The following is a 26,188-nucleotide window of genomic DNA, read 5'->3' on the forward strand; positions in this document are numbered from 1 at the left end:
ATTGATTTAATCTCTGTGTGATTCCTCCCCCCACCCCAATGGATATTTTTAAGAGTTAGCACAGTGTGCTTCTAAAATGCCCCATAATAGGGCTGCCTTGCTCATTCCGATAGGACTTTCAGCAAAGTGCACTGTATCAGGAACACTCTCACAGAAAATGGAAACTCACCTTGTGAAGAAGTAAGTTTTCCACGGACTTTGTGTTTTCTTCCTTCTGCAGGGGAAGAGTCTATATGTCAGCTACCTGGCCTTCCTCTGGGGTTTGGTTTTTAATCTCCAGGGAGGTGAGGCTGACAGAATCTCATCTGTTCTCTTGCTAAGGAAAGAAGCTGTGAAATAGATCTTCATTGCTTACGTGCCTTACGTTGCTTAGCACCAGCTGTATCCATAACACCACCGTGAATTTAAAATACTGCTCTTTTGGAATAATTGTTACAAGGGACTCTGAGGCTCATAAATAGCCCAAATAGGCATTGTGAAAGTATACCAATTTTTAATTGGATTTATTCCTCTGAGAAAAAACTGAAGTTTATGAATGTATGTCCAAATACTGCCTATTACTGATGTGGATTTTTCTGCTGTAAGTTCTAGGAATCTCTTAATTCAAAGTGGGGAAAGGAAATGAGCTAACATATATTTAACAGCTTTTAAGCATTGAGTACTAAACTCAGCAGTGGCCACAGGACTGGAAGAGGTCAGTCTTCGTTCCAATCCCAAAGAAAGGCAATGCCAAAGAATGCTCAAACTACCGCACAATTGCACTCATCTCACATGCTAGTAAAGTAATGCTCAAAATTTTCCAAGCCAGGCTTCAGCAATATGTGAACCGTGAACTTCCAGATGTTCAAGCTGGTTTTAGAAAAGGCAGAGGAACCAGAGATCAAATTGCCAACATCCTCTGGATCATCGAAAAAGCAAGAGAGTTCCAGAAAAACATCTATTTCTGCTTTATTGACTATGCCAAAGCCTTTGACTGTGTGGATCACAATAAACTGTGGAAAATTCTGAAAGAGATGGGAATACCAGACCATCTGACCTGTCTCTTGAGAAACCTGTATGCAGGTCAGGAAGCAACAGTTAGAACTGGACATGGAACAACAGACTTGTTCCAAATAGGAAAAGGAGTACGTCAAGGCTGTATATTGTCACCCTGCTTATTTAACTTCTATGCAGAGTACATCATGAGAAACGCTGGGCTGGAAGAAACACAAGCTGGAATCAAGATTGCCAGGAGAAATATCAATAACCTCAGATATGCGGATGACACCACCCTTATGGCAGAAAGTGAAGAGGAACTAAGGAGCCTCTTGATGAAGGTGAAGGAGGAGAGTGAAAAAGTTGGCTTAAAGCTCAACGTTCAGAAAACTAAGATCATGGCATCTGGTCCCATCACTCCATGGGAAATAGATGGGGAAACAGTGGAAACAGTGTCAGACTTTACTTTTTGGGCTCCAGAATCACTGCTGATGGTGACTGCAGCCATGAAATTAAAAGACGCTTACTCCTTGGAAGGAAGGTTATGGCCAACCTAGATAGCATATTTAAAAGCAGAGACATTACTTTGCCAACAAAAGTCCGTCTAGTCAAGACTATGGTTTTTCCAGTGGTCATGTATGGATGTGAGAGTTGGATGGTGAAGAAAGCTGAGCACCGCAGAATTGATGCTTTTGAACTGTGGTGTTGGAGAAGACTCTTGAGAGTTTCTTGGACTGCAAGGAGATCCAATCAATCCATCCTAAAAGAGATCAATCCTGGGTGTTCATTGGAAGGTCTGATGTTGAAGCTGAAGCTCCAATACTTTGGCCACCTCATGCGAAGGGTTGACTCATTGGAAAAGACCCTAATGCTGGGTGGGATTGGGGGCGGGAGGAGAAGGGGACGACAGAGGATGAGATGGTTGGATGGCATAACCGACTCGATGAACATGGGTTTGGGTGGACTCCGGGAGTTGGTGATTGACAGGGAGGCCTGGCGTGCTGCGATTCATGGGGTCGCGGAGAGTCGGACACGACTGAGCGACTGAACTGAACTGAACTTTATATTAAATCTCAGCTGAACCCTTGGGTTGCAAGGGACTTGAGACTCATTTTATGTTTGAGTAACTTGGTCGAGTTTGTATCCTAGGCCATTTTGAAGAAGATTTCTTTGATCATCTGTTTGCCAGCTTAAGAACTGACAGTCTTGATGTAACTAAACTGGAAATAGAGAAAGTAATATATCGATAAGAGTTTTTGTAAGATCACTTTGGTAAAAGTGAAAAAGAGACCAAGTGATGTGTTCCAGTTGAGAAGACTGGGCCGAGAGAATGAAAGGAGGAAAATTGCCAACAAATGTACGAACACCAGCATTAACAATAGTGAAGAGGCTCCTGCAGTCCTGGGGCTTTTTCCTTTGGAAGGTAGATTTTGAAAGACATCTTTGATCGTATTTCTGTGAGGCTCTTCCTTTTGCCCCTTCTTCTTCTCTTTATTTAGTACCTTCTTGTGGTTCCTAAATGAAATTCCCTGTTACCTGCCAGACTAAAAGGCAGAGGTACAAGCTGTACCCTCCTGGCAACCGGTTATATCTCTACTTCCAGAGCTTTTCCCTGTGGCAGCTTCAGTCCATTACCATCATCCCTTTTGCACATATTGGCAGCTCCCCAAGACCTGGGGAGGAAAAAAAAAAGCAGATCTGTAGATATGCAAAGGTTAAAATCAAGAGTTAGGTAATGAATCACTCCTCCACTTGCCCTTGCCTGTTACTGAATCCTGTTCCAGCTGGGATGGAAAAGAGCATTGGCCATGCTGTCCCAAGCAGATCAGATTTCTCCACTGCCATCTCTTCCTTTCTTAACTAAAAACAAAACACCACACAACAATCAGACCCCAAAAGAAAAATGACAGTAGATGAACGTGATGGTAGTTTGTACTATTTTCCTATTTTGTGTGTTCAATCATATTTGCCTTAACAAATATGATTGGAAGTGGTCCTTTTTCTTCTTTTCCCACCTTCTGGCCTGAGATTTACAGGTGAAGATAAAAATGCTCTGGCTCTTCAAGGAAGAGCTCCTTTTCTGCTCTCCTGCTCTGCTCGTATCCCATCTCCTTGCCCTCTTCTCACTCCTGCTGACTTGCTTACTCTCTCTCTCTGCCTCCCTCTCTCCTTCAATCAGGGCTTAGAGAAATCTTTCACTCTTCTTTTGACAAGTGTCAGATAGACAGTATGAGCTCATTTAAGCTGAACTGTCTGGGGAAAGCTAAACTTGTTGAGGAGAACAATAATTTGGATGACAAGTGCCAGGACACACCAGATGGCTCAACAGGAGAAACCCTTATCAGGCTCCCAGCCCACGTTCCAGGTGGCCTGTCTGTCTCTCCCTCCCCTATTCTTATTTGTTCATGGCTGACCCAGATAGAAACCTTAAATACAAATGCAGTTCTCCTTGGAAGTTGCGAAGAAAAAGACTTGATAGTGACTCAGCCTAGCAAGCCTACAACTCCCTCCCCTTATCTGTGCTCATTACTGCCAATGCTCTGCAGAACCCTCTGGGCACATATTTGAAGAAGCCTCAGTTGTGAGCCCTGCTAGTTGTTTAATAAACAGGTCTATTATCCAAGCTGAAAAAACGTTCACATTTTGGACAATCACCCACCTTGGCTGTGTTTGGCACCTCTTAATGTAGGGTGTTCCCTATAGCGCAAACGGTAAAGAATCTGCCTGCAATGCAGGAGAGCCAGGTTCGATCCCTGGGTCAGGAAGATCCTCTGGAGAAGGGAACGGCGGTCCACTCCAGTATTCTTGCCTGGAGAATCCCATGGACAGAGGAGCCTGGCGGGCTACAGTCCGTGGGATTACAAAGAGTTGGACACGACTGAGCGACTAACACTACTATTCTTAAATATTCTTCTCCATTTGCCTCCCAGTTGGATCGATTTTTGGGGGTGGGGGAGGGCAACTCTCCCTTGCCAGACAGGGAACCTATGGACATAATTGTCATTGGACGTTATTTAGTGGAAGGTGAGATTTTTTTTTTTGGTCCGTGTAGAACACCCTAAAATTCAAGGCCAGGGCACCGTGGCAGGCTGTAATCTATGAATCATTAAATTCTTAACATACCTTGAGAACAGGAAGAGAGAGATCAACCTTTATAGACACAGGTGGAATTTCTCCTCTGAACACTGGTAATTCATGTGACATTTGCTGTTTGCTTATGTTTGCAGAGAAATTCTTTCCCTCAACCTTGCACTGTGCTGTTACTGGTCACTTAGGGGGCCTTCTGAGAGAGCAACACAAATTGATGTTCCAAGTACACAAACAAAGCAGGTGTTTTTAATGCTGGGCATCAACTTTTTTTTTGGTCAATACTTGGTTCACATGAGAACCTTTATTTTTTCCAGCCTGTAAGCTTTGGCTCTGGATTTACGTGTTTTGGAGGTTTGATGTTGTTGCTAATTCAGTGATGAAATTTATTCATAGAAAAGAATTATTGTGAGCAAGAAAATAAAGTATCAAATAGTGTAGACAGCCCAGGATACATGTAGTTGGTATTAGGAATTGCATAGTTGGGGCAAAGCCAACTGATGGCAATGGCATATTTATTTGGAGGTTGGAGTTTCATTAATAACTTAAAGTGGGAATCAGAGAAAAAGACCTCTGAGCAACTTCATCTAGCTGTTACAACCCCCATGTGGCAAGATAGCATGTTATACTTCTGCTCTTCTCTCCAAGAACTCTTGGGACTTTAGCACATGAATATTATTGAAGACTATTTTTCAAGAAGTGTTTTAGATTTACAACAAGACTGAGAGGAGGATACAGAGATTTCACGTGTACTCACTGCTCCCATACATACGTAACCCACCCCACAAACAACATCACTCCCCAGAATGGTAGAAATTTTCACCAAGGATTAGCCTACAGTGACGCATCATCATTACCCAAAGTCCAGAATTTACCTTAGGGTTCACTCCCTTTTTTTTGGCTGTGCTGTCTTTGTTGTGGTGTGGGGGCTTCTCTCCAGTGGCAGCGCATGGGATTCTCTTGTTGTGGAGCATGGGCTTAGTTGCCCTGTGGTGTATGGGATGTTAGTTCCCCAAGCAGAGATTGAACCCACGTCCCCTACATTGGAAGGTAGATTCTTAACCACTGGACCATCAGGGAATTCCCTAGGGTTCACTCTTGATATAGTACATTCTATGGGTTTGAAAAAATGCACAGTGACAGATATCCATCATTATAGTAGTATACAGAATATCTTCACTGCCCTAAAAATCCTCTGTGCTCTGCCTGTTCATCTCTCTTTGCCCTTGCCTCTGGCAATCATGATCTTTTTAGTATCTCCATAGTTTTGCCTCTTCCAGAATGTCATATCATTGGAATCATACAGCATATAGCATTTTCAGATTGGCTTCTTTAATAATATGCACTTAAGTTTTCCCCATGTCTTTTCATGGCTCAATAGCTTATCCGTTTTTAGTGCTTAATATTATTTCATTGTCTGAATATTTCACAGTTTGTTTATCCATTCACCTATTGACAGAGATCTTGGTTGCTTCCAAGTTTGGGCAGTTATGAATAAAGCTGCTATAAACATTTGTGTGCAAGTTTCTGTATGAATATATATTTTTAACTCTTTCGAGTAAATACCTAGGAGTGTGATTTGTTGATTGTGTATTAAGAGTATATTTAGTTTTGAAAAGAAAGAAAGAAAAGGAAATTGGTCAGTTGTGTCCGACTCTTTGCAACCCCATGGACTGTAACCTGCCAGGCTCCTCTGTCCATGGAATTTTCCAGGCAAGAATATTGGAGCGGGTTGCCATTTCTGTTTGAATCATTTTTGCACTTCCACCAGCAGTGAATGAAGGTTCTTGTTGTTCCACATCCTTGCCAGATTTGGTGTTGTCAGTATTTTAGATTTTGGCCATTCTAAGGAGAAGGCAATGGCAACCCACTCCAGTAGTCTTGCCTGGAAAATCCCATGGACAGAGGAGCCTGTAGGCTGCAGTCCATGGGGTCGCGAAGAGTCGGACACGACTGAGCGACTTCACTTTCACTTTTCACTTTCATGCATTGCAGAAGGGAATGGCAACCCACTCCAGTGTTCTTGCCTGGAGAATCCCAGGGACAGAGGAGCCTGATGGGCTGCCGTCTATGGGATCGCACAGAGTCGGACACGACTGAAGCGACGCAGCAGCAGCAGCAGCAGCAATAGGCTTATGCTGGGCTTCCTGGTGGCTCAGTGGTAAAGAATCCACCTGCCAATGCGGGAGGTGCAGGCTTGATCCCTGAGTCAGGAAGATCCCCTGGAGAAGGAAATAGCAACCCATCCCAGTATGCTTGCCTGGGAAATCCCATAGATAGAAGGAGCCAGATGGGCTATAGTCCATAGGGTTACAAAAGAGTCGGACATGACTTAGGGACTAAACAAAAACAAATAGGCTTATAGTGGTATCTCATTGTTTTAATTTGCATTTCCCTGGTGACATATGATGAATAGAATCTTTACATATCTTTATATCCTATCTGTATATCTGAGGTGTCTGTTAAGGTCTTTGGTTCATTTTTAAATTGAGTTGTTTGTTTTTTCTTCAATTGTTGAGTGTTAGGAATTCTTTGTGTGTTTTGGATAACAATCCTTCATCAGATGTGTCTTTTTTTCCCAATCTATGTCTTATCTTCTAATTCTCTTGGTATTATCTTTCACAGAGCAGAATATTTAATTTTAATGAAGTCAAATTTATCAATTATTTCTTTCATGTATCATATCTTTGATGTTGTATCTAAAAAACATCACTATAACCAAAGTCATGTAGGTTGTCTCCTATGTTATCTTCTAGGACTTTTAGAGTTTTGCATCTTACATTTAAGATCAATTTTGAGTTAACTTTTGTGAAGGGTATAAGATGTGTGTCTAGATGTGTGTGGTTTATTTTTTCATGTGGATGTGTTCCAGCTCCTTTTGTTGAGAAGACTATCTGTTCCATTGTGTTGCCTTTGCTTCTGTGTCAAAGATCAGTTTCCTATATTTATGAGACTGTTTCTGGGCTTCTAATTTATTCCACTGGTCTATTTGTCTGCTCTTTCACTAACACCACAGTGTTTGATTACTGTAACTTTGCAGTAAGTCTTGAAATTGAGTAGTGTCAGTCCTTCAACTTTGTTCTCCTTTAATATTATGTTAGCTATTCTTGAAACTTGATTTTTGACAAATGTAGATTTCTGGGTTTTAAGGACATGCCAGATTAGCAGATGTAGGAATGCTAGAGGATATTTTTGACACTAAGGAAAGAGACCAAAACTAAAGTGTAGCCACAAAGTTGGATTGCCATACCCATATGATAGAAATTCATAAGGATAACATTGAGTCAACCAGAAAAGTTATATTGTGTCTCTTTTTTTTTGAAGAAACAGATTAGGGGAACTAACCTTTATTTAGTATAAGAAATTGGCTCACACAATTATGGAGGCTGATAAGTCCCAAGACCTGCAAGCTGGAGATCCAGGTTTGCTGATGATGTAATCCCAGTCTACATCCAAGGGGCCGAGAACCAGGAGGGCCAGTAATGTAGCTCCAACCCAAAGACTGCAAGCCTAAGACACAGAAGGAGCCATTGTTTCAGTCTGAGATGAAGGCAGGAGAAAACTGATGTCTCAATTTGAAGGCAATCAGGTAGGAAGAATTCTCTCTCACTTGCAGAGAGCCATCATTTTATTTCATTCAGACCTTCAACTGATTGGATGGGACCCCTTCATATTAATCTTATCCAGAAACACCCTCACAGAAATACCCAGAATAATGTTTGATCAAATATCTGGCACTTTGTGGTTCAGGCAAGTTAGCACATAAAATTGACCATCTCAGCCATTTCCCATCAGTTACATGAAGATGTCTTCCTATCTCTAGACAACAAGTGACTGCTGAGAAAAGGAGACTGATGGCATCATGTCATGAGCCCGAGGATCCAAGGCAAAGATGGTAAATTCAGTCCTGACAGGAGAATTCTTGGTTCTGGGAAATAGGTAGATAAGCTTCTAAATTATGTAATTCATTCATTCTGCCTGGAGAAGGCAATGGCACCCCACTCCAGTACTCTTGCCTGGAAAATCCCATGGACGGAGGAGCCTGATGGGCTACAGTCCATGGGGTCGCTAAGAGTCAGACGACTGAGCGACTTCACTCTCACTTTTCCCTTCCATGCACTGGAGAAGGAAACGGCAACCCACTCCAGTATTCTTGCCTGGAGAATCCCAGGGACGGCAGAGCCTGGTGGGCTGCCGTCTATGGGGTCGCACAGAGTCGGACACGACTGAAGCGACTTAGCAGCATTCTGCCTGGTTTTTTGTTTTTTTTTTTTTCCATTCCAGCCTCAATTCATATACTGCTTCCTCAGGGGGCTATCCCTAGACTCTGCCTAAAGTAGTCCTTACAGCTGGTCTCATTTATTCATTCGCAAAAGTTTATTGAGATCCTATCCCATGAAAGGCATTGGGAATTCAACAAAGACTGTAGTTAAGAGACAAGGTCCCCACCCTTGTGCATCTTACCCACTAATGGACCCAAATGGAAACAAAGGAACAGATAAAGAATGTAATTTCTGATAGTGTTAAATGCAATAACAAATATAATAGATTAATGCAGTAGAGTGTAGACTTGGCCACAGTGGTGGTTACAGTAGTTCCACTGGTCAGGGAAGACCTTTCTAGAAGATCACATTCAACTTGTATTTGAGTGATGACAAGAAGCTGTCCAATTCAGAGACCTGGAAGAAGAGACTCTTGGTCAGAGGGAACAACTAGTTAGATAGCACAACAGGGAGAATCATTTGACATGTTCTAGGTACCTAACAGAAGCTGATGTGCCCAGAATAGAGGGAGCAAGGGGGAGAGAGGTGGAAAGGAGCTGGCAGAGAGATCAGCAGGGCTGCATCTTCATAAAAGGGGTCGTATAAACCTTGGTTTGGAGTTTATATTTTACTCTAATGTAAATGGGTTTTTAGTAGAAGAGCAGTACAATCTGGGCTTCCCTTGTGGCTCAGCTGGTAAAGAATCCGCCTGCAATGCGGGAGACCCGGGTTCGATCCCTGGGTGGGGAAGATCCCTGGAGAAGGGAAAGGCTACCCACCCCAGTATTCTGGCCTGGAGAATTCCATGGTCTGTATAGTCCATGGGGTCGCAAAGAGTTGGACGTGACTGAGTGACTTTCACTTTCAGTACAATCTGTGCTTTAGGAAATGACTGACCTCAGGGTGGGACACAGATTGTAGGGAAAAAGAATGGAAGTAAGAAGGTCACACATTTAGGAGGTTGTTGCAAGGGATATGTGATACATTGTGATACCTAGATTATGCTAATAGCAGTGGGGATGGCTGGCCATGGTCCGATTTGGCTGTTGAGTAAGCAGAGTCTTCAGGACTTGCTGATGGATTGGTTGCAGGAGGTGAAGAAAATAAAAGATTCAAAGGTGAATGCTAGGTTTTATTTTGTAAGTGGCACTTATCTTTATTTGAAATTATCTTGCTTATTTATTTGTATACTTTGCTGTTTGTCTCCTCCTGCCAGGCTACAGGTACAGTGAGAGAAGCAACCTTGTCATCTTCTCAAATGCTAAGGAATTGCTTACCCTCAACATCTAGGACAGTGACATGGCTTGAGTGTGTGCATGAATCAATTATCAATGGAATATTTTGTATGACCCAGGCCTGTCCTAAAGCTGAAGTATAGAGGAGAACAAGAAAGAAGCAACCTCTACAGACATGTACTCTGCATTCTGGTGGAGGAGATAGATAACAAACTTGTGAAACAAGTTGTTTCAGATTTTGATAAGTGCTATATTGTTGTTGTTCAGTCACTAAGTCATGTCCAACTGTTTGTGACCCGATGTCCTGCAGCACACCTGGCTTCCTTGTCCTCCACTACCTCCTGAAATTTTCTCAAACTCATGTCCACTGAGTCAATGATGCCATCCAACCATCTCATCCTCTGTCACTGAATTGAGAAAATGATAGTTTTTCTCTTGTTCTGCATGTGTTCACTAGATAGTAATTTCCATGGAAGTGAGGTCTAGGTCTTATATTCTTTGTATGGTGTCAAGCAGATAATATGTCCCCAGGAAATACAAATAGGGTAGTCATGCCTGGAAGCCACCCTTGGTTCCTAGGGTGTGTCAGGCACCTGTTTTGTTATCTGTGCAAGTGGAGAGCTATGGAAAGTGGCCAAGCCTCTCCTTTCTCATGTAGGTCAGCAATACCTAGACCCATGGGTTCCTGCCTGGACAGGCCTTCTAGATTAACTGCTTTTCTGGCTTTGGTTGTCACTAAGCATGGGCAGTGCACCCATGGCTCACACAGCCACACAGAGCCTTGTTGCAAATTTAGCTGAAGATCGTGCCTCAAGTTCAGTAGGGAAGAATTAAATCTTTAAGGAAGATACACTCAGGCCGATAAACATGGAGTGCCAGAAATCGGTGCCCAGAGGGATCTAAGAGCATCCACGTGTTTATTAAAAGACAAAGAAAACACCTCCTCCTCTACTAAAGGAACATATTTAGACCTCCTCAGATGAAATTGTTTCCTCCATGGTATCTGCTTTGAACAGAAAATTTTCAAAAGAGCTTTGTTTGCCCTTAAGCAATCTTTTCCTCAGATAAGGATGCACAATCAGGGGAAATTTTTCACTGGGTTGTTGGTCAGCTATGAAAATGAAAAGTGAAAAATCTTCACAGACTGGAGTAACCTTGGCATACTTTGGTAGCACATTTTTCAGCTGTCCATTTACAAGTGACTGTAAACATTTTAGCCAGAACAGACTTTTTGGTTGTCAGATACTCTATAAATATTTATTCATACTTCCTGTTTACTCGTTCTCCACTAGGAACCATTCCTAAGGCTTTGCCTTCTTGTTATTTAATGCTTTTTCTGTCTCCGTGTTCTTCATAACTCAAGATCACTAACCCATTTCATATCTTTAGGAGGAAAGATTGATCAGAAAGCAGACTGGGAAGAGGTGAGTCATGGCAATTCTTATGCTGTGAAAGTGTGAGCTTAGCATAATGCTAGCCAAACAGTAGATGCTCAGTTCATGATTCAGCAGTTTGATGGTTTCAATGAATGGTGCCCTGCAGAGTGAATGTCTGTTTTCTTGCTAAGCACTATGGTCAGAGTGTCTTCATTTGGTTTAGATCATAGAAAATGTAGAGTACTCACCCCTTATGGACACTCTCCTAGAAGTGAGGCAGGATGATTAGATCCACCTGACACACTGTCTGTCCTCTGGGGCCTCAGTTTTGAGTGCAGGAAAGAAGTATGCATGAGCACTGTCTCTCAAGGAAGCATGTACCTATTAATAGGTTAATAAGAGAAATATGAAGTCTTATGAGAAATAGTATGTGAACAGAGAACTTCCAAATGTTCAAGCTGGATTTAGAAAAGGCAGAGGAACCAGAGATCAAATTGCCAACATCTACTGGATCGTAAAAAAAGCAAGAGAATCCCAGAAAAACATCTACTTCTGCTTCATTGACTATGCTAAAGCCATTGATTGTGTGGATCACAAAAAAATGTGGAAAATTCTGAAAGAGATGGGAATACCAGACCACCTGACCTGCCTCCTGAGAAACCTGTATGCAGGTCAGGAACCAACAGTTAGAACAGGACATGGAACAACGGACTGGTTCCAAATTGGGCAAGGAAGGAGTACATCAAGGCTGTATATTGTCACCCTGCTTATTTAGCTTATATGCAGAGTATATCATGCGAAATGCCAGGCTGGATGAAGCACAAGCTGGAATCAAGATTGCTGGGAGAAATATCAATAACCTCAGATATGCAGATGACATCACCCTAATGGCAGAAAGAGAAGAGGAACTAAAGAGCCTCTTGATGAAAGTGAAAGAGGAGAGTGAAAATCTGGCTTAAAATTCAACATTCAGAAAACTAAGATCATGGCATCTGGTCCCATCACTTCATGGCAAATAAATGGGGAAACAATGAAAAGAGTGACAGACTTTATTTTCTTGAGCTCTAAAATCTCTGCAGATGGTGACATCAGCCATGAAATTAAAAGACACTTGCTCCTTGGAAGAAAAGCTATGACAAACTTAGACAGCATATTAAAGAGCAGACATCACCTTACAGACAAAGGTCCATCTAGTCAAAGCTATGGTTTTTCCAGTAGTCATGTATGGATGTGAGAGTTGTACCATGAAGAAAGCTAAGTGCCACAAAACGGATGCTTTTGAACTGTGGTGTTAGAGAAGACTCTTGAGAGTCCCTTGGACTGCAAGGAGATCAAACCTGTCAGTCCTAAAGGAAATCAATCCTGAATATTCATTGGAAGGACTGATGCTGAAACTGAAGCTCCAATACTTTGGCCACCTGATGCCAAGAGCTGATTCATTGGAAAAGACCCTGATGCTGGGAAAGATTGAGGGCGGGAGGAGAAGGGGATGAGAGAGGATGAGATGGTTGGATGGCATCACCCACTCAATGTACATGATTTTGAGGAAGCTCTGGGAGATGGTGAAGGACAAAGAAGCCTGGCGTGCTGTAGTCCATGGGGCTGCAAAGAGTTGGACATGACTGAGTGACTGAATAATAATGAGAAATAGGGGAGATAGATGATAATACTTTGTATGGTAATTCAGGCCTTACTAGGGGTCCTTCTGTAAACTTTCTGCCAGATTTTAATTTTGAGTATTTTTCTTGGATCATTAGTTCTAACTTGTGGCAGACCATATCAAGACTGGTATGTGTGCCTATGTTCGCTTTTATCAGATAATCTTCCATCTGTTTTGAGTTTAGGCTTTGTTTCCACTTACTTGAATCTTGAGTTATTTACACAATAGTGTTAAATATCTGAATATTACTCTTCTTTTTCCCACCCAAACGAAAATCACTAATGCAAATTTGTATTAACAAAATGAGTATAACTGAAATCGCCATTCCTAGGGTAGTTAATGAGATCTCCCACTCTTTCTGTCCTTCCACAGGCTTCTTTCCTTCTATCCTGTCAAGGCAAATAGGTTACTGACTCACTAATTTTCCAGCTGTTGTAAATGTTTAGTTTTGTGTTTAGAAATATTTTTAAATCAATTTATATACACTACTAAATTGCTTTTATTTTCATTTCTCTTAGTTGTCATTTATGTTCTTCTAACTCTTTATATACCTACGAATTTTTGTGCGAATACCAAGCATTAAAAAAAAAAAAAAAAACTATAGAGGCTTCATGCGTTTACCTTTCCTCTAGTAGACAAACCAAGTTAAGGGACTAATCTTAAATCAACTGCAGACTAAGTTGCATCAGGATAGGTTGCAATTTTATTATGACTCAGACTCGATACATTTCTCCCTGTTCTAAGCATGGCCCCCTAGGACTTTGCATCAAAAGCCTGGTATATCTCTGAATCCTTAGTCCCGAGAGAATGCAGAATTTCTGATATGCTCTTTTGAGATGTTTTGACTTAACTCTCTACTTTTATGCCATGTGCAACTTCATAATTTGACAACTTGATGGGGAGACCAGCTCTGTGGTCAAGGTCCCTCACATGGCCAGTCTTGTCACTGAAGTCCAAGTGGCTGCCAGAGGACCTGCTGGTTTCCCTGTCCCAGTAGCTGTCTGCTGCCTGAGCCAACCCCGAGTCTGTTCTCTAGACCCCCTAGCCTGAGCCAGCTCAGGAGTGGCAGATGTCCCCCGTGGGTAGCTTCTTATACTTAGGTCACCTCTGAAATCTTCCTCTCTTTCTGGAAATTTACTTTGCAGTCCTCTTTGCTTCAGTAATGCTCTCATATCTTAAATATACAATTTTTGTCATTTATTTGATTTTCCTTATTGTTTATAGTGAGAAAGTTGGCCTTCTATGAGTAACTCATTATACCCATGGCTTCTATGAATAACTCATTATACCCAGAAGTGGAATTTCTCCCTACTTTTTTTTTAACTCCTACAGATGATTTCATAGCATGATATACTATCTTCTGTAGTTTATTTAGCTGTCTCCCCATTTATGGACATGCTGACTATTTCCAATTTTTCATTGTTGCAGTCTTGTAATTGAAATTAAAATATATGCATCTTTGTGTACTTTAAGGTTAATGGCAATTAGTAATATCTGGAACTTATGGACTGACAAATATGGATTTTTAATTTTGATAGAGATTACCAAATTGTTCTCCAAAACTATTTAAATTAGATTCTTGGAGGCTTCCTTTCAACTAGATCAATGTTTTCAAGTTGATCAACTAGATCAACTACTTTTTAGGTCTGCCTTTGACCTAGTGCCAAATAATTCTACTAGGAACATGGAGAGGTCTGCAGACTCTGTTTCAGAGACACTGAGCACACGGGGACCATGTATGTTGCCCCTGCCACTCTGACCCTGATGGTCTCCTGGGGACACATTCAGAACTTTTACAACGTGTTAGATGATCATGCAGTGGATTACAGCACTTCAACACATTCTCTAAGAGAGCAGGGAAGTGAAACAAGCACTGAGGAGACAGAAGAAGAAAACAAATCACTGAGAATAGCATATTTCCAATACAGGCAATTCCCCAGTTGAAAAGCTTCACTGTTACTGCACTGAGAGGATATTGCTGACTGCTTTAAAGTCGTGGGACCTGCTCTTCATTCCTATCAGTGGTTCCTTCATGCGCTCACCATAAAATCAGTCTCTTGGCTGGTTCACTCAGCACATGCATATACCTTTTCAGATTCCCTCACGCTCCGTGGCCCAGGAGCGATTCCTTTTCTTGCCACGGCACAGGGAGTGAGAAGGTAGCTTTTTGTAAGCATTTATTTGTGTTGAGCAGTGGGAAGCGTCAGAGCTGGTAAGCGTGGTGTGCGCAAATGTGCTTAGCCTGTAGGAGCTCCTCCAGTTCATAGGGTGGGTCTGCTGGGATGGTGATCTTGGGTCTCCTTTCACTCCAGGGTAGAATTAAACTCTTGGCTGAATAGATAGGAGGTAGGGATAAGTCTCAGGGCTCTGGACACTTAACCTAAAATTCTAAAGAAAAATTCCTTATTCCTTTTTCCTTTACTGTAGCTGAGTTTTAGGCAGTATTCATAAGCTCTCTGTTGTACTAAAGTAAGAAACTGTAGTGCTTATTTTCAAAACTAGTAAATGGATTTTCAATGTGAGTTTTTCTAGCAACATGTTGGTTTATTTTGAATTTAAAAATTTTGAATTTTGATTTAATGGTGTCATTTTAATTCTTTGAATATAGCAGGGGAGGTGTCAGAAAGAAAATAGCCTCTTTTCTGGACTCATTCCCTTATTCCCTCTTCATTAAGCAGTTACTTAACTTCCTCCTAAATGTTAGACATTGGGCTTTGCATTAACGATTGACAGATAAGTAAGCCAGTGATACTTTTGTCGATGGTATGTCATAAAAATTGTCTAGATTGAATTCTAAGCCAGCACGAGCACTTTCGAATATAGAAAATAGAAATCAAACAGAAATACTCCATTTAGAATGAAAATTGTACAGCCAGTTGTCTAAGAAAGTGCTCTGCTTTTTACCAGTGATTCAGAATCTTGTAACTAACACTGAGCAGAAAATTGGGAAGAACAAAGAAAAAGGCAAGAAGTTAATGGAATGGGGGCAGAGTTGAGAGGACAGAATTTAAACAGAAGGAGGAAAAGCAACAGGGATTGAAGAAGGTTGTTTAGGTCACTAAGCTTACAAGATCCTCTGTTTCCCAATCAGTTCACTGTGACCCTGAAGACATAAGGACATGACGAGGCTATCACTGGGCTGTGATACATTCTTCACAGTCTCACTTCCCTTAGCTAATTCTGGCATCAGAGTTGACGCAGAGCACATGCTGAGGAGTGTGTGGAAATACATCTTAAACAGGTGTGTGTGTTCTTAAGAAACCTGAAGGTTTAAATTCAGACTTATTTACTTTACAAAAATTAGATGATTACCCAGAATGCCTGGCACCCAGTGCTACCAAATTGGGGATGTACAGGACAACACTGGTCCAACCTCCAAGACTGAGAAGCCACAAGGGAGGGCAGGCTGGGATACAGCCAACCATGATATGACATAGGGTATGATGAAGACTTTAAAAGAAACACAAACAAACTATTGTGGGCATTCAGAGGACAATGTACTTCTGGTTGTTGGATAATTGAGTAGAGGGAGAATAAGGAAGGCAAAAAAATCAGAGAAGCCTTCATGAAGGAGAGAGTATTTTAACTTACTATGAAAGATGGCTTAAACGTCAACAAGTGATAGATCTCAACAGGGCTGGAGAATATGGACATTATGGGTGAGGTAACAACAGCTTTGGGTTTAGAACAAAGCTTTAGAAGGAGTATGATGACCACTGTTATATTATGAGGTGGGGGTGGGGATGGAGGATGCAGAGAAACAATATGCTTTGGGGTCACACAGATATGTCTTCAGATCTTTCTGCTCATAAATATGGGACTATGCCCATGTTACTTAATCTTTCTGAATCTCAGTTCTCTCATCTTAAAAATGGGGACTGTAATATTTGTTTCTTTTGTGTGTTTGATTTTTTTTTCCCCTGAAGATTTGTCATAATCTGTCAGTAAATGGTAGCAAATATTATGGTAAGTAGTTAGGTTGTCTCAATTTGGGGCCATGGTATTAGATAAGACCAGAAAAGTATTCTGTGATCAAATTTTGGTTGGCCTAAAGGAGCTAGTTTGGGAATATGGACTTGAATTTACATATAGATATTGGAGAGCCATTGGAAATTTTTGACTAGGAAGTAGTTAAAGTTTAAAATTGGAAATTTTACTCTGACAGCAGTGCTGATGCCAGATTCACTGTAGAGATGAAATGTGAAAGATTAGAGCAATTAATGGAGAATGATGTCAGACCCTACTAGCCACACCTGAATATCTGTTCTTTCCCCTTTCAATTTTCAGCAGTAAAGATGGGAAAATTTTAGCTGTAAAATAAAGACTCTTTTCCCAACTTCCCTTGTGGTTATGTGGGGCTGTAAGATTATGTTCTGGCCAGAAGTATCTATCATGCAGTAGCATGCCTGAAAGATTGCAAGCACACATCCTTTACTTTCTTCGCTTCTTTGATTCTGCTACTGAGATAATCTGCCTTCTTGGTAGCTCTAGATGCTCATTTGGATCCTAGGAATAGTGGAAAGGTGAAATAGCAGGAGTCTGAGTCCCAGAAGACTTCATGGACCACAACTGTCATATCAGTGGTAAACTAAATTCTGCCAGACTTCCACATGAGAGAGGATTAAACTATCTTATTGAAATCATTGAAAATTTGGCATTCTGTTACTTGCAATAGCATGTAATCCTAGCCAACTCAGAGTGGGAGGGGAGAGTGAATAAGAGTTTGCTTTCTAGGAGTCCAAGCCAATGGCAATTATAGGAATATAAGGGGAGCATGTTTGGAGCCAGGGGAAGGATGAGGCTTTTGGTTTGAGGTTCAGTCCAGATGGAGATGTCAGATGATTACCATATGTAAAATAGATAGCCAATGGGAATTTGCTGTATGACTCAGGGAACTCAAACCTGGGCTCTGTTACAACCTAGAGGGGTAGGATGGGAAGGGAGGTGGGAGGGATGTTCAAATGGGAGGGGACATGGGTAAACTTGTGGCTGACTCATGTTGATGTTTGGTAGAAACAAACATAATACTGTAAAGCAATTATCCTTCAATTAAAATTAAATAATTTTTTTTAAAGGGAAAAAAAACAAACAAACAATGTTCGGAGCCTGGAAGAGTGGCCAGAGTTGGAGATACTGACTTGAAGTGGGAAACAGGCCTCTAAATAGTTCTGATAATTGATTATATGGGAGAGGAAGAAATTTCCAAGGGAAAAGAGTGTAGGAAGAGTGTAACATCAGTGCAAAAAACTGAAGGCTGATACTGGATGAAAGCTCTGTTCATAGACAGTGGGGGAAAGGCAATAGAGATAGGGGAGTTAGGTAGAAGAAGCATACTGAGGTTGATGGCTAAAGGAAGAAGAATTGAGACTAGATTGGTGAAGTTTATTTCTTTTGCAGATGGCGAGAAATGTGGGAGAGGAACAGAAATTCCCAGGCTCCTCATATTCAAGAATGTACTGAATAGATGTGTTTATTTGTTAACGAATAAAATGCTATTTTGTTGAATGTTTCAGGGAGATCTTTCATTGCAGCCCACTGAGTTATTTTCTGTTTTTAAGACTTGGTTACAACTTTGATAGGCTCTTCTCAGATGGGCAACTGCATCCCAAAGTGTCTCAGTGACAAAATTACCAAGGAATTCCATGGAGAATTGAGGGCAGGAGGAGAAGGGGACGACAGAGGATGAGATGGCTGGATGGCATCACCGATTCGATGAACATGGGTTTGGGTGGACTTAGGGAGTTAGTGATGGACAGGGAGGCCTGGCGTGCTGTGGTTCATGGGGTCGCAAAGAGTCGGACACGACTGAGCGACTGAACTGAACTGAACTCCATGGAGAATGGATCGTCTTGGTTGGAAAATTACTTAATGGCTTTTAAAGCGGTGAGCATATGATTATACCGCATAAGCAACAAACCATGAACACTGAGAACTCATGAATGTCTTAGTTTTGGCATCAAATGAAATGAATGGCAAACTGTATTTCGCATATTGTAATAATATGCATAATTGTTATTGGTCTCCAGGATAACAGGTCATATAGTAACAGGCTGTAACTGGTGGTAGCCAGTATTAATTTTGTCTGGACATACCAGGCGTGTATGGGAATAGCTATAAGTGGGATAATGTTGAGCAATGTGAGGGAAAGGATGGCTTGTGCCAAGAGGAAAGGTGAGAAGTGGGCACTTTTCCCCTCCTGTTTTTGTACTCAGCTTGTTCTAGAGCTGGGGGCCTAGAGTGTCTTGCCCCTAGTCAAGCCCACCAAAGGACCCAGTGGGTCTACCTGTACTGGTCTCCATGTGCCAGGACTGGCCATGTTCTCTCAGTTGGAGAAGATGGAAGATACTGCCATCTGTGGCTGCATGATTTCCTGCAAGTTCTTTGAGACTTTATGTATAACCCTACCTGAAGCTTTTCTTCCTCTTAGCAGGAGAGAAGGAGATTTTGGACCATAGAAACTTCAGAAATTATGATCATCTGCACTCATCCAGACTCTAAAGGGAAAGGTCTGTGTATGTAAAGGTTACAGGACTCTTTGTGAGACAGAGTTTTGGTTTAAGGAGCAGTATACAAAATAGCAAAATAGCTTGTGTTCTGTATGGAAGACAAAACTTGGCAGAGTTATGAATGAACCATAAGAAACCCCAAAGGGTCACAAACCATGATAACAAAATATCATTTTCTTGCTATATCATCCAAATCCAGAGGAGTGCCTCAATAAATATTTGTTAAATGAATTTGGGGTAAATATTCATATTTCAGGGATATTTTAAAATTGCATGCTAGATCTATGTGTCCTCTGTGTTTTCACCCATGAGGAAATGAACACCAGCTCGTCGGAGTGGTGGGGTGAGGGATGAGGCATAGAATGGCACAGCATTGAGAGGCAGCGTGTCTTCCCCATAGGACATAGGTATTGGCAAGATTGTGGTTCAAATTTCAGTTCATTTAATTGTTAGTTGTGTGCTATTAAGCCAGAGATTGACCAGAGTTTCTCCATTTAAAAAAAATGTAACAATACTGGTTCCAAATTGGGAAAGGAGTATATCAAGGCTGTATATTATCACCCTGCTTATTTAACTTATATGCAGAGTACATCATGCGAAATACCAGGCTGGATGGAGCACAAGCTGGAATCAAGAATGCTGAGAGAAATGTCAATAACCTTAGATATGCAGATGACATCACATTTATGGCAGAAAGCAAAGGAGAACTAGAGAGTCTCTTGATGAAAGTGAAAGAGGAGAGGGAAAAAGTTGGCTTAAAACTCAACATTCAGAAAACTAAGATCATGGCATCTGGTCCCATCACTTCATGGCAAATAAATGGGGAAACAATGGAAACAGTGAGAGCCTTTATTTTGGGGGGCTCCAAAATCACTGCAGATGGTGACTGCAGACATGAAATTAAAAGATGCTTGCTTCTTGGAAGAAAAGCTATGACAACCTAAACAGCATATTACAAAGCAGAGACATTACTTTGCCAACAAAACTCTGTCTAGTCAAAGCTCTGTTTTTTCCAGTAGTCATGTGTGGATGTGACAGTTGGACTATAAAGAAAGCTGAGCGCCAAAGAACTGATGCTTTTGAACTGTGGTGTTGGAGAAGACTCTTGAGAGTCCCTTGGACTGCAGAGAGATCCAACCAGTCCATCCTAAAGGAGATCAGTCCTGAATATTCATTGGCAAGACTGATGCTGAAGCTGAAACTCCAATACTTTGGCCACCTGGTGCAAAGAACTGACTCATTTGAAAAGACCCTGATGCTGGGAAAGATTGAAGGTGGGAGGAGAAGGGGACGACAGAGGACAAGATGGTTGGATGGCATCACCGACTCTATGGACATGCATTTGAATCAACTCCAGGAGTTGGTGATGGACAGGGAAGCCTGGCGTGCTGCAGTCCTTGTGGTCACAAAGAGTTGGACACAACTGAGCGACTGAACTGAACTGAACTGAGCAATACTTGCCTTACATGATTGTTGTGAAAAGTAAATAAAAGTTATGAGGACCTGCTTAGTGACAATGCAAATGTTAGATGTTATTACTGATACTAACAACAGTGTAATAAAATACTAATAATTGTAGCACTGCCAGGGAGTAGAATCCATGGAGGAAGGCATGAGTGCAAAGCTTGGGTGGAACGTGTGGGTTTTGGGCCTCTGGATATGTAGAAAGGCAAATGGCTCCAAAAAGTAGAATAATAATGATGGTTGCGATTTTAAATTACAGTGGGCTAGAAATTTTGTATAAGCTGTTGTGAAGACTCACCAACACTCTGAGCTAGGTATTACCTGCATTTTACAGATGAGAAATCTGAGGCCGAGCCTGCTTGTGAAAGCTACTCTAGGTTATACTCTTAGTGTCAAAGGTGGATTTGACCCTGGTTGCTCTGGTTCATACGTTGACCCTGCCTCGCCAGCATTCACCATGGAATCAACAGTTCCCTGAATGATAGCTGAGCTCTGACCAGTTTGAATGCTTTCAAAGGCTAGCTGTCACTCAGCAGGACTGTGAGTCTGTCTGGAGTAGAGAGGCAGGTATTAAGAGTAAGCCACCAGGGCAAGCTAGGTCTGTCTTTGAGGAAAGGAACAGAGAAAGGCTCTGCTAGATCTGACTTAGCTTTGAGCAGCACATAGATGATGTGCTGAGATATTCTGGTATCCCTTTCATTAACAAGTGCATGTGAGAGAAGCCCAGCAGGACCTTTCTTTGCGTGTGCAGTTGATATGCTGCCCTGAGGAGGGTGGCCACTTATTGGATTCCTATTGCACTCAACCTCAGTTCATTTAACTTTGGGGGGCTTACAACATGCCTTTGCCTCCTAAGCTGCACTTTCTCTAGAGTTGCTGTGTGACTGATGCTTTGTCAGATTTAGTTAGAAATTCAGATGACATTGATTTTAAATATACCCATAGGGTTTGAGAACAGTTAGAGAGAGTACAGATGAGGATAGGTTAAGTTTTTCCTAAACTCAAGTTGTCGATGTTAGGCTCATCAGCCTCTAGTAAGGGACATAATCATGGATACCATAATGTGTATTTTTTTTCATTCATCCATCAAATGTTTATTAAAAGTGTACTGTGCATTATGGAGCATACTAAATGCTATGCATGCAGAGATAAAGATATAAACAATGCTTGTCCTAGAGAGTAAAATAGAGAGACTGAGGGTGGCATTCGGGTTAGTCTCAGAAATAAATGCTCAATAAGCTCTTGCAAAAATGTGGAATTTTTTTTTTCCTTAGAGGACAGGAATTGCATTTGTTTTGTTCAAAGATGTAGCCTATCTCCATTGCCTTAGCACAGAATTTGGTTTAGCTGAGTACCCAAGACATTTTGTGAAATGACTTAATATTTTTAATATAGTATTATTATAATTTATTATAGTATTAATATTTCTAATTATATGATCAAGTGGCCAGAATGAGTTAATTTAACCCATGAGTTCTTACTACTCCCTTTAGTGAGCTCAAAACTTTTGGTTGCCAAAGTCAACCTGGTAGCCAAATGTTTAAATTCTGGTAATTAATGATTGTGCTTAGTCACAGGTTTGGTAAATGATTTATTTTTAATAAAAGCAGAAGACTCACGACAAGCTCAGCAAATCTGTTGGCAGTTTTAAGACATTGCACCCGATTGCTTAGGAAAATTTCTCAGCAAATGAGACCTATTAGATTATACAATATTTTTGTAAAACAACTAGGAAAATAACTAAAAATTACATCTATCTTGGTATTTAACAGCAGAAATTACATGAAAAGGGGGACGATTATGGGGAATTTATATGTTATTTGATGACTTTTTATGATTTAAAAGAGTAATAGATATTATTATAATTTCTCACAGAAGTTTAATTGTAGTTTTAAAGTAGAAATAATAGTTTCTGTTTGATTACTATTTTTTAGAGTTAACTTCCATCTATGTTTGGATGATTTTAGTTACCCCTGCCTTTAAAATTAAAACTATAAATTTAAGGCTAAATACCTCAACATAGTGTTTATGAAATGGATTAAATCATATGGAATGTTCCAGTGCAATCTGAAACCACAGCAAGAACCAGAGGTTTGATGTTTGAAAAGTGTTTAATCAGTGATGGATTTGGAATTATTGCCAGCTGATTCCTGAATCTTCAGGCCTAGGCCTTAGGAATGCATTATCCAGATGTTTATAAAATACCATTTTACTAATGTCGTGTTTATACTTTGACTTTGTGGTTAAATATATATATATATATATACATTTGCCTACTTCAAAGTGCCAGATGAAAGTGTTTTACATCAACTGAGTATCGTACTAGAGTTGCTCTGCAGCCTTTCACTCCCACCCTTCTGCCTTAAAGGGGCTCATCACCTATTTTTCCATGACATTTGACAAGAATTCAACCTGTTTGGAGGAATTTTGTGTGAATGCTAAGTCCTTGGTAATGCTTCTTGTATCTCCCTTAGTTTTCCTAGTTTACTCAAAATATATTCTATGAAAGAAAATTTTAATTTCTTAGTTTCTTAATCCAGATTATTAATTGAAACTACATAAAATGAAGAACATGCATTATTTCCTCAAAACTCAGCAGCAGATTCTAATCCTTTGCAAAAGTTTGTCTGCTTAACTCATAATTATTATTAATCAGTTTAAGACCACTTAGAAAGATATATTGGGAGAAAGAAGTAGGAAAAAAAGAGGAGAATAAGGCAATGTTAAAGGCTTCCCTGGTGGTTCAGTGATAAAGAGTCCACCTGCCATTGCAGGAGACACAGGTTCGATCCCTGGGTTGGGAAGAGTCCCTGGAGAAGGAAATGGCAACTCAGTCCAATATTCTTGCCTGTGAAATCCCATGGACAAAGGAGCCTGGTGGGCTATAGTCCATGGGGTTGCAAAGAGTCAGAAACGACTTACTGACTAAACAACAGTAAGGCCATATTAAAGCTTATATTTTATATTCAGATTCAGAGGATTAAAAACTTTTATCTTTTCATTTATTTTTGAGTCATATCTTGCTGAATAAATTTACATATATACTATTGGGGTTAGAGTATATGCACACTATTGAAATATGTCTTAATCATTTTCTTGTGTCATTAGATTTTCATCAAAATACGGTGTTTAATGGCTGCATAGTTATTTGCGATGATTTTGCCATCCTTTATTTGATTTTTCCTATCTTTAAGGGGGTTTCCCAGGTGGTGCTGGTGGTAAAGAACCGTTTCATGGTGCCAGTCTTAGTCTCCCGGTGATTCACATCTACCTTTTGTCTTCCCTGAGTCCCTCTTAGCTCACTATGGTATTTGTAGAGTTGAAAACAGTGGTCGTAAAGGCCCTCATTGAGGTCAGGAGAGAATGTATGAATAAAGTGACAATGTCCACAGAGACAGAAAATATAAGAAAATACCAAACAGAAATCACAGAGCTGAAGCGTACAATGTGTGCTCAGGTGCTTCAGTTGTGTCTAACTCTTTGCGACTCTGTGGACTGTAGCCTGCCAGGCTCCTTGGCTCATGGGATTTTTCCAGCAAGAATATTGGTATGGGTTGCCATGCCCTCCTCCAGGGGATTGTCCTGACCCAGGGATCAAACCCATGTCTCCTCCATCTCCTGCACTGCAGGTGGATTCTTTACTACTGAGCCACCATGGAAGCTCCAAAGAATACAATAACTGCACTAAAAATTTCTAAGAGGGGTTTAATAGCCAACACAAGATCACACAGAAAAAGAAATCAGTGAACTTGAAGACAGGACACTGGAATTTACCTAATCAGAGCAGCAAAAAGAAAAAGAGAATGAAAAAGAGTGAAGATAGCTTAAGGGACTTATGGGACACTACCAAGAGGACTCTTGATGGTGGACCTATAATGCAAATATTGCACCAGAAAGAGAAGGAAGAGAGAAAAGGGCAGAAAGCTTACTCAAACAAATAATGATCAAAAACCTTTCTAGCATGGAGAAAGATACCGACATCCAGATACAAGAATTTCAGAGAACTGCTCTGTAAAAGAATCTAAAACGACCCACACTAGGACACATTATTATTATCACACTGTCAAAAGTTAACACCAAAGTGAGAATCTAAAAAGCAGCAAGAGAAAAAACAGCTTATTGTGAACAACGGAAACCCTATAAGAGACTAAAGGCAGACTTTTTAGCAGAAACTTTGCAGACCACAAGGCCTAGTATGATATATTCAATATTTGGGAAGAAAAAGCCTGTCAGCCAAGATTACACTCCCTGGAAAGGTTGTCCTTCATAATTGAAGGAGAGATAGTTTCAAGACAAGCAAAAGCTGAAGGATTTATCACCACTAGACCAACCTTACTAGAAGTACTAAAGAGAATTCTCCAAGATGAAATTAAAGGATGCTAATTAGTGACAGGAAAACATAAGGAAATATAAATTTCACTGGTAAAGGTAAACACACAGTTAAGTTCAGAATACTCTAATGTTGTAATGGTGGTAGGCAAATCACTTATAAATACTTTATAAAGGTTAAAAGACCAAAGTTGTAAAATAACTATAATTACAACAGTTGGCTAATATATGTGTATGCTAAGTCACTTCAGTTGTGTCTGGCTCTTTGAGACCCATGCACTGTAGCCCACCAGGCTCCTCTGTGCATGGGATTCTCCAGGCAAGAATACTGGAGTGGGTTGCCATGCCCACCTCCAGGGGATCTTCCTGACCCACAGATCATCTCTTACATCTCCTGCATTGACAGGTGGTTCTTTACCACCAACACCACCTGTAGGGCCCTGGATATAAATTGTGACATAAAACATAAAATGTTAGGGGGAGAGTAAAAATGTAGAACTTTAGTATGTGTTTGAAGTGAAGATTTAAAATAGGCTGTTATAAAGCATGTAACATATAAGATGCTTTATGTAAGCCTCATGGTACCCCCGAAAGCTGAAATTTATAGTAGATACATAGAAAATAAAGAAAATGATTCTAACCATACCATTAATAAAAATCATCAAATCACAAAGGCAGAGAACAAAAGAAGAAGAAAGAAACAAAAGAATTACTAAGCAGCCAGAAAATAATCCACAAAATGGCAAATAATAAGTATACTTGTAAATAATTACTTTAAATGTAAATAGACTAAGCTCTCTAATTAAATTAAAATTATTCAGTGACTGAATGGATAAAAAAAAAAACAAAGCAAAAAAGATCCGACTATATGCTGCCTTAACTTTAATATAGTGAAGGTGAAGGAGTAGAAAAATATATCCCATGTAAATGTAAACCAAAAGAAAACAAAGGTAGCAATACAGATATCAGACAATATATACTTGAAGCCAAGGATTATAATAAGAGACAAATAGACAAAAATCAAATGCATCTCTATACACTAATGAGACACTATCAGAAAAAGAAAATAAGAAAATAATTCCATTTAAAATTGCATAGAAAATGATAAAATATCTAGAAATAAATATAACAAAGGAGATAAATACCTGTTCTTGGAAAACTATAAGACATTGATGAAAGAAATTAAAGACACAAATGGAATGATATTCTGTACTTATAGACTAAAGGAATTAATATTGTTAAAATGCTCATTCTTTGCAAAGCAGTCTCTCAAAACTTCAATGGAACTTTTCAT

At 40.4% G+C, this 26,188-nt stretch overlaps 1 protein-coding gene and 1 long non-coding RNA gene across 12 annotated transcripts in view; both read left to right on the forward strand.

The window, feature by feature from the left end:
- The window catches only part of CPQ (carboxypeptidase Q), a 548,292-nt gene that overhangs the window by 201,777 nt on the left and 320,327 nt on the right, over window positions 1–26,188 (forward strand). The window lies entirely within an intron of this gene.
- LOC145511613 (uncharacterized) lies at window positions 8,183–18,100 on the forward strand. The gene is made up of 3 exons (XR_014057994.1): window positions 8,183–10,983; window positions 15,687–15,836; window positions 17,993–18,100. It is a non-coding gene; the product is annotated as an uncharacterized LOC145511613 (long non-coding RNA).

The sequence above is a fragment of the Giraffa tippelskirchi genome, chromosome 6 (assembly GCF_054371585.1).
Source record: "Giraffa tippelskirchi isolate mGirTip1 chromosome 6, T2T-mGirTip1v1.2.pri, whole genome shotgun sequence".
Classification (NCBI taxonomy): domain Eukaryota; kingdom Metazoa; phylum Chordata; class Mammalia; order Artiodactyla; family Giraffidae; genus Giraffa; species Giraffa tippelskirchi.